This window comes from Panthera uncia (genome assembly GCF_023721935.1).
Source record: "Panthera uncia isolate 11264 chromosome C1 unlocalized genomic scaffold, Puncia_PCG_1.0 HiC_scaffold_3, whole genome shotgun sequence".
NCBI lineage: Eukaryota > Metazoa > Chordata > Mammalia > Carnivora > Felidae > Panthera > Panthera uncia.
The window spans coordinates 5,535,867-5,544,208 of record NW_026057584.1 but is presented as its reverse complement, the minus strand read 5'-3'; the positions used below and the strand labels follow the sequence as shown (position 1 = coordinate 5,544,208).

Here is an 8,342-nt window from a genome sequence, read left to right as displayed (position 1 = left end):
GGGAGGCGAGGGAGAACAGGCACACACAGCCTCCGAGATCCTACTAGACCCCTCAGCCTCTGCTGACAGCCCGGCCCAGGAGGAGGAGCTCAGGCTTGGCTCGTGTCTGAAGCAGACATCTTTGGATGTTCTCGTGCCTTCCAAAGAGCGTAGACAGGTTGCTATGCTTCACAGCACAGAGGTGGTCTTCAGACGTCCGGGCAATCCCACGGAGCGGGTCGGCCCCGGTGCAGACGTGAGGTCTTGACACGGAAGACAGCACAGCAACTTCTTGAGAAATGAGTCGTTTCCCACAGCGGAGGCTCCAGCCGGCCTCCCTGACCCCTGGGGCAGCTGTTTCCATGGCACCCGCTGGCACTGGACACGGGGAGAGAAAGAGCCGGATTGGACTCAGAAGGATTCATCATACGCATCGGGGGAGGGAAGAGAGAGACGTAGGGGAGAGCGAGTGCGCAGGCTGCAGAGGCTTCTTGATTGTTCTTTCATCTCCAGCCCTGTACTGGCACGGCGCTCTCCTTCCGCGAAGAGCCGGTAGGGTCGTCCGGATGGCACTGTGGCATCACAAAGATTTTTGCTGCAAGTGAAGTTCAGGCTCGTGCGTCGGAGGGCTCCCGAGGCTCTGGGGTCAGATGGCAGTGCCGTTTGCCGTCTCTGCCGTGAGCAGCTCAGCCACAGAGCAAGGCCAGCGACGGTGGTTTCGTGCTCTGCGTTCCCGGCATCGTTAGCGTGGAGGGGGGCACGGAGTACAGCGTACCTTCTCGAGGGACCGAGAGATACGTGGACGCGGTTTCATCTTCAGGAGCGAGAGTCTGAAGGAGAGAGGGACCAAGCCGACCATGGGCGTTGACGTGAGTCAGGCAGCATTACAAAAACAAAACCCCAAGCCACCGCCCGGACCTCCTCTCTCAGTCAAGGAGGGCAAAGCACAGAGGAAACCATTAACCCCCCCGTACATTCAGAACCACTTAGAAATTTCTACTCGAAACATTACTAAAGGGAACACTTCAGCTTAGGAGAGAGAGTAGGTCTTCCCGCTGAAACATTCTTCTTCTCCAAAATGATTATCGGTTAGCTACACCACATTTGTTTCTATAACAGTGATAACCTTTACAATATTATGATTAAAGTAATGCATGCGAACCAGAGAAAACGTGCAACATATGAAATTGTAGAAAAGGAAGCAATGAAACTGCCCTTAATGTACCACCCAGAGACCATCACTGTTAAGATTTGGGGTTGTGCCTTTTATGTTTACAGTTTGTGGTATAAACATATATTTACGATACAAAATATAATTAGGCTAAACTGTGTGTAGAGTAACCTGATTTGTTCTCACATAATATTATGCACTTCTTTCCATGTCATTGAAATTTTGTAAGCACCACTGTATGTTTTAAATTTTTTTAGTGTTTATTTTTTTTGACAGAGAGAGAGAGAGAGAGAGAGAGAGAGAGAGAGCGCATGAACAGGGGAAGGGCAGAGAGAGAGGGAGACACAGAATCCGAAGCGGGCTCCAGGCTCCGAGCTGTCGGCACAGAGCCCGACGCGGGGCTCGAACTCGTGGATCGTGCGATCGTGACCTGAGCCAAAGTGGGACGCTTAACTGACTGATCACAGCGCTTAAAAAAAAATTCAACAGAGTAATGGGGCAGACAGAGACCACGGGATTGAGGAGGTTGTGCTAGGTGAGACCCTCAGAGAAGGCCTTTGAGAAAGTGAGGTCGGGCCAGAGACCCACGTGCTGGCAAAGCACCTTCATGGCAGGCCAGGCAGAGAAAATAAAGCTCATTACGGCCTGAGGAAGATGGCAGCCTGGTGGATTAGAAGAACCTCAAAAAGATGAGTGTGGCTGCAGTTAAGGGAGCAAGGGAGCGGGTGGCAGGAGGCAAGGTCAAGGCTCAGGCAGCTGGGCATCGGAGGCCCAGGCTCTGATGTGGATGGTGAGTGCGATGGGCAGCCATCGGAGAGGAAGGTCAGAACATGGTGTGGCTCGGTTTATATTTAACACAATTACTGTAGCTACTAAATTAAATTGGCTGTGGGGAGCAAGAGAGTCGAAGCAGACCCCAACTCGGTCTGCAAGGACAGTGTTACTGTGATGCCCAAACCAGCTGAAAACATCGCAAGAGGGAGGAAAGACCCTACAGGCCAACCTTCCTCATGAATGCAGATGCAGAAACTCTCAACGAAATACCAGCAAGTCAAGTTCAGCAGTCCACAGAAAGGATTATTCAGCATGACCAAGTGAGCTGTATCTCAGGAATGCAAGGTTGGTTTAACGTCTGGAAATCGATGCAGGGAGGGGGCTGGAGTTCTGGACACGTCCACTTCTCTGTGAAAACGAATCCTGAGATACAGCATCTCTGAGTGAAAATATAGAGAAGGGGATTTACTTGCTAAAAGTTTAGGGTTAGTGGTTCGTAAGTCACTGGGGTGACACGGCAGTCGAAGCGGTGAATCATCCCCTAGTCCCGGTACGACTCAGGCTTCTCAGGACATGTGTGTGGATGGATGCAAAAGGGAGAAAGGGCCCAGGTCCAGTTTTAGGGACTTTGTCCAGCAAACCATCCATGTGCCCTCCAAAAAATCAGAGCTAAATTGTCCACAGTCTCTGGATCCAAGCTCTGTTTCCCTCCCACCAGAGGATTGCAAGCTACTTTGTAGAAATGTGGTTTAAACTTTTAGCTGGTGCTTGTAGGAACAGACATCATCTCCTAGAGGAGATCTTGCAGTTTGAACAAGTTCAACAAGCTGTAGCACGTGGGGACCTGAAGGGAAAGGAAGGAAGGACCAGAACAATGTTTAGGAGGAGGGGAGATAAGATGTGGAAGAGAGCTCTTGGTGGAGGGCGTGGGGAGAGGAGCGAGCGTCTAACACAAAGCCTGTTCTCCCTTCCTGGGCCCCAGAGGGCTGGCCGTGTGAGCCTCCAGGGGTCACAGGACCGGAACCCACCAGGGAGAAGCGCCACCCCCCCAGCTGCCCACGATGTAGGTGTGGGGGAAACAGCCCCCGCGTAGAGTGAAGGCTGTGTTGTTGTCTTTCTGGACTCTCTGTGTACTTGAGACCCCCTGTGTACGCTTTGAGAACGGCAAGGAAGTGAAGCCAGCATGAAGCTCCGTCCCTCTCGTCTCTGTTTTCAAGGGCCAGCAGTGGACACGCATCTGCTCAGAAGTGACTTTCAGGGAGGACGCCACTGCTGTTCATCTCGAAGAAATGGTCCCTGACCTAAGATTGTCAGTGTTCGGCTTTGAGGCCAACGAGCTGAGCCCTGTGAGCTTAAGAAGTATCTGTAAGTAATGGACTCAGAGCCTCGAGCTCACTTTGCTAGTGGGGGTTTGCATCCTGTCAAAGGATTCCAGAATGTTCCGAGGTGCTTTGAGCCGACTCCATGTTGGGTCATTTCCTTTGTGCACAGGCAGTGAGGTCACCTCTGACAAGCCTTGCTCTGTGTACTCCTGTGTTGTGGCACAGAAAGGATCACACATCCACGTTTCAACCTGACGGTCATCAGAGGAAAGAAATCACCAAGAGTTTGGCATGGTTTCCAGATTTCTCCACGGAGAAGAGATACGAGGCCTCGTCACCCTGGCTGCAGCCTGCCCGGTGCTTACTCTAGGAAAGTCCATCCACCTCCAGCCTTTTCCAGAGGCTGCTAGAAAATTAGCCTCTATATCTGTTGCAGACTCTTGACGAAAAAGATGTATCTTCCTCGTATGTCCTAAAATACTCCGCCAGGAATCCAAACTGTGAACGAATGCCATGTGAGCAAATAGATTTTCTTGTTTTCTCTCGAGAAAAGCTAAGCTGTGTAAATCTATGCTGTAGGTCTATGACTAAGTTCTCCCCCACGTCCCCCGTATCTAGAAAGGCTCATTCGGGCTTTGCCATCCACGATGTCTGGGAAAAGAGAAAGCACCACCTTGAAGGATTTAAGATTGTACTGAGAGACCCTGCTTGACGTGGAAATACCTGTAACCTCACGACGATTTGCGATCCGCATTCTTCCTGGCGGTAGAGCGACTGCCTCGCCCGGTTGCTACAGAGATTAAGTAAAGTGACGCAGGAGAAAGTGCCCGTGACGGTGCCGTGTGTTACTCAACTGTAGGGATTGTTCTTTTCAGAGCATCAAACAAAATCCTACTTGCATGAGAACTCTTTATCCAGGTGCCGCTAATATGCCGGATACTTTGATTTGTTGTCAGCTTTCCAGGGACTCTGTGAGGTATCGGTCCCATTTTTTTTTTTTAAGATAACCTCTAGCTAGGTTGTCTACAAGAGATGTTCCTAAGGGCTTAGAGTCTGGGAGACATTTTCCGTGCATATGAAGTATCTCTAGATGAAATTCTTGGACACAAGAAGAGTGTGGCGCTTGGATTTCGCGGAACGTTAACGGCACGGAAGCCAGAGTTGAGCATTCAACATGTACACCGATGTTCATTGCGGTGGGAGCACGGACGGTCAGTGGGCATCCATTCCCCTGAGAAGGTGAACGCAAAGATGAGAAGGCAAGGCGAGAAAGAGGGCACGTTTCTCCGATGACCTCAGCTCCCAGGTGTCACCTCACTGGCTGGTGTTAAGGAGAGGTAGCGAGCTCAGTCTTCCCGGAGTTGTTCCCAAACCACTGGTCTGGGGATGGGAAGAGAGGCTCACGGTGGACGGAGGCACAGGGAAGGGTTGAATGCGGATGCTACAGGGACACGAGACACGAGGCGACCCCAGGCTCTTCAGAGCAGCTAGAAAGAAGGGTGTCTTCTCGCATTATGGGTTCGGAACGTCCTAGGCTGGACAGCAGACACAGAGAGAAGAGAGAAAAGACAGACTGGACGTTATCGTAGAATAAAATCACCAGGATAAAGAAGCAGACAATGGAGCTTCTGGGTCTGTTGGTAGGCATGCTGTTCCTTGGGAGTTTACTTTCAGTGTGTCCCTGTGGCAGAGAGGTGGAGGACCGAGATCAAACCCAGGGTGACTTGTTTTAAAATAGCTACTGGCTGTGTCTTGTGGACCCGGTGTTGTTCCAGGTGCTGTTCCAGGTGCTACAGAAAGGACATCGGGTGGGCCCAACACTCCCGTCACGTGGGCTCCTGTCGAAAGCAGAAGTCGGCACGCGAAGCAGAGGTTATGAAGCTGAAGGATGACCCTTTACCAAGGACGATCCAGATCCAAGCAGCCCAGACTACGCCCGGCCGCCACAGGGAGATGGGAAAGGAAGCCCCCGAGGACCCTCCAGGGTCCCGCCAGCTCCTCATTTTATTTATTAATTTATTTTTAAATTTTACTTACTTATTTTGAAGGAGACAGAGACAGCGCGAATTGGGGAGAGGCAGAGAGAGAGAGAGAGAGAGAGAATCCCAAGCAGGCTCCGCACTGTCAGCGCAGAGCCCGACATGGGGCTCAAACTCATGAACCGGGAGATCATGACCTGAGCTGAAATCAAGGGTCGGCCGCTTAACCGACTGAGCCACCCAGGTGCCCCTATAATATCTTAAGACAAATATTCCTTCCATTAACAGATGAATCAATAGACAAAATGTGGTATATACGCACGATGGAATATTACTCGTCCACAAAAAGGAGAGGACCTGGGGCATCGTGGAGGAAGCTCAAAGACCAGATGCTGAATGCAAGGAGCCCGTCACCCAGGGCCACCTGTGGTGCGAGCCCATTTATAGGGAATATTTAGGATAGACAAGTTCAAGGAGACAGGAAGTAGGTCTGAGGTTACCAGGGGTGGGGGGAGGGGGCATGGGGAGTTACCACCAACCGGTAGAGAGTTTCAATTTAGGATGCTGAAAAAGGTTTGGGGAAAGATGTGATGATGGTCACACGACACTCCCAGCGTACTTAATGCTGCTGAATGGTGTGCTCAAAATGGTTCAGATGGAAAATTTTATACCATATGATATATAGATAGGTAGCGATTGCCATAATTGTACAAAATAATGTAATACACCCTAAGCCACTGAATCGTATGCTTTCAGTGGGTGGCTTGTATGGGATGCGACTGTCTCCATAAAGCTGTTTAAAAAATAAACAAGTATTCTTGATTGTCGTGTCCGCAGCGCGTGAATGTTACTGCTCTCGCTTTCAGTTCCTTTAAAGGGAAAATAAAGAGACGGACTAGAAAGAAGAGCTTGGTGTCCCCAGTGGCCCCCCAAGGACCCGTCTCCACCCCACCACGCCCTCCCTCTCCTGGGATACATCTCCAGCCCCCTCCCAGGCGGGGACCCTCCGGCCGTCCTGCTCAGCATCCCGGGGAGGGACCCGTGGCAGGTGCCGGCCGGTGGACACGCTGAGCCACAGCAGCCCGCGGGGCAAGGCGAGTGTGGAAACACCATTGCTTTTGAAAGTCGGTCCCGCGGAGTGGACACAGCTGTGCGCATTCTTCCTGGCTCTTGCCTTTCAAAGCTGATCTACAAACGTCCAGCCTGTCGATGCGAGGCGGTTCTCTTTAATTAATGACGTGCAACTTCGTTCTGATTTGTTCTGTGTTTGTTCACTTCCAGGGTGCCACTCGGGCCTCCTCTCTAAGCGAAGCAACTATGAAGGAACGGCTCAGGTTGCATAACGGGGGCCCCCAGGCGCGTGTGACCAAGCTGCCGCTTCCGGCTTGTACCTTTCGCCTCTTTGCAAAGCCACCCGGGAGTCAGCGGAAACGTGTGTGGTGGGCAAGGGAAGGGAAGAAGTGTGCTCCGAGGACAGGAGAGCGATCTAGCCAGTGCCCGTGCATCTGTCAAGCCAAATGTGGTCTTTTGGGGGAAAATCAGCTTCTGAAGATGAGGTTTACAGCAGGAATGACCTTCTACAACTTTGCGTATCGTATCTCCCCCTCCTCCAAAAAATTAATAAAACCAGCAGAGTCGCTTTTTTTTTGTTTTTGGTTTGCTTTTATTATTTTTTATTATTTTAATTTATTCATTCAAATTCAAGTTAGTTCACATACAGTGTAGTGTTGGTTTCAGGAGCAGAACCCAGTGATTCATCATATGGCACCCAGTGCTCATCCCAATAAGTGCCCTCCTTCATGCCCATCCCCCATTTAGCCCTTCCCCCCACCGCCTCCCCTCCCCTCAGCAACCCTCGGTTTGTTCTCTGTATTTAAGAGTCTCCACCGGGCACCTGGGTGGCTCAGTTGCTGAAGTGTGGACTTTTTTTTTTTTTAATGTTTATTTATTTTTGAGAGAGAGAGACAGAGCGTGAGTAGGGGAGGGGCAGAGAGAGAGGGAGACACGGAATCCGAAGCAGGCTCCAGGAGCCTGAGCCATCAGCAGAGAGCCCGACGTGGGGCTCAAACCCACGAACTGTGAGCTCATGACCTGAGCTGAAGTCAGATGCTTAACCGACTGAGCCACCCAGGCGCCCCTAAGTGTCGACTCTTGATTTCGGCTCAGGTCATGATCTCACAGTTCATGAGACCGAGCCCTGCAGTCTGGCTGTGCCCTCATAGCACAGAGCCTGCTTGGGATTCTCTCTCCCTCTCTCTCTGCCCCTCCCCTCCACCGTGCTCTCTTTCTAAATAAAATAAATAAAGAGTCTCTTATGGTTTGCCTCCTTCTCTGTTTTTGTCTTATTTTTCCTTCCCTTCCCCTATGTTCATCTGTTTTATTTCTTCAATTCCACGTATGAATGAAATCATGTATTTGTGTTTCTCTGACTGACTTATTTCGCTTCGCATAATACCCTCTAGTTCCAACCACGTAGTTGCAAATGGCAAGATTTTATTCTTTTTGATCGCTGAGTAATATTCCATTGTGCATATAAACCACGTCTTCTTTATCCATTCATCCATCAGTGGACATTTGGGCTCTTTCCATACTTTGGCTGTTGTTGATAACGCTGCTGTAAACATCGGGAATCACTTCTTATTAAGATATTTGTAACTCACTCTGAGATGCTCATTCTAGGGACAAACATTCATTTCTGAAGAACTTCCAATTCTGACACCTACATCTCCAACACAATGCTCCGGAAGACACACACACACACACACACACACACACACACACTCACGGGTACATGCAGACGTAGTATGTTCCAATTTCTTCTTTAGTGGTGGCAGACACAACCCTGCGACTGCATATCTGGGTTGAGCCGAGCACCAGAGACCGGACCGCACCTCAGGCCTCAGCAGAGATGTGCGGCTGATTATGGAAAACTTGTCCTGGGGCAGCAAACGATTGGTCTGGAACTGGGGGGACTCCAGGGGCAGAGCCAGCATCTGGACCGGGAAAGGATTGTCATCCGGGACCAGAGATGGAGCCATGGCTGAGGCAAGACCGGGAAGGCAAAGTAGGAGAGCTGGGGTGTTGGGGGCTTGGCTGTCCATATAAGAAAGGCTTAGT

At 50.7% G+C, this 8,342-nt stretch overlaps 1 long non-coding RNA gene across 1 annotated transcript; it reads left to right on the top strand.

The window, feature by feature from the left end:
* Window positions 1–594: 594 nt before the first annotated feature.
* Window positions 595–6,866, top strand: LOC125911032 (uncharacterized). The gene is made up of 2 exons (XR_007454229.1): window positions 595–848; window positions 6,507–6,866. It is a non-coding gene; the product is annotated as an uncharacterized LOC125911032 (long non-coding RNA).
* Window positions 6,867–8,342: the final 1,476 nt, after the last annotated feature.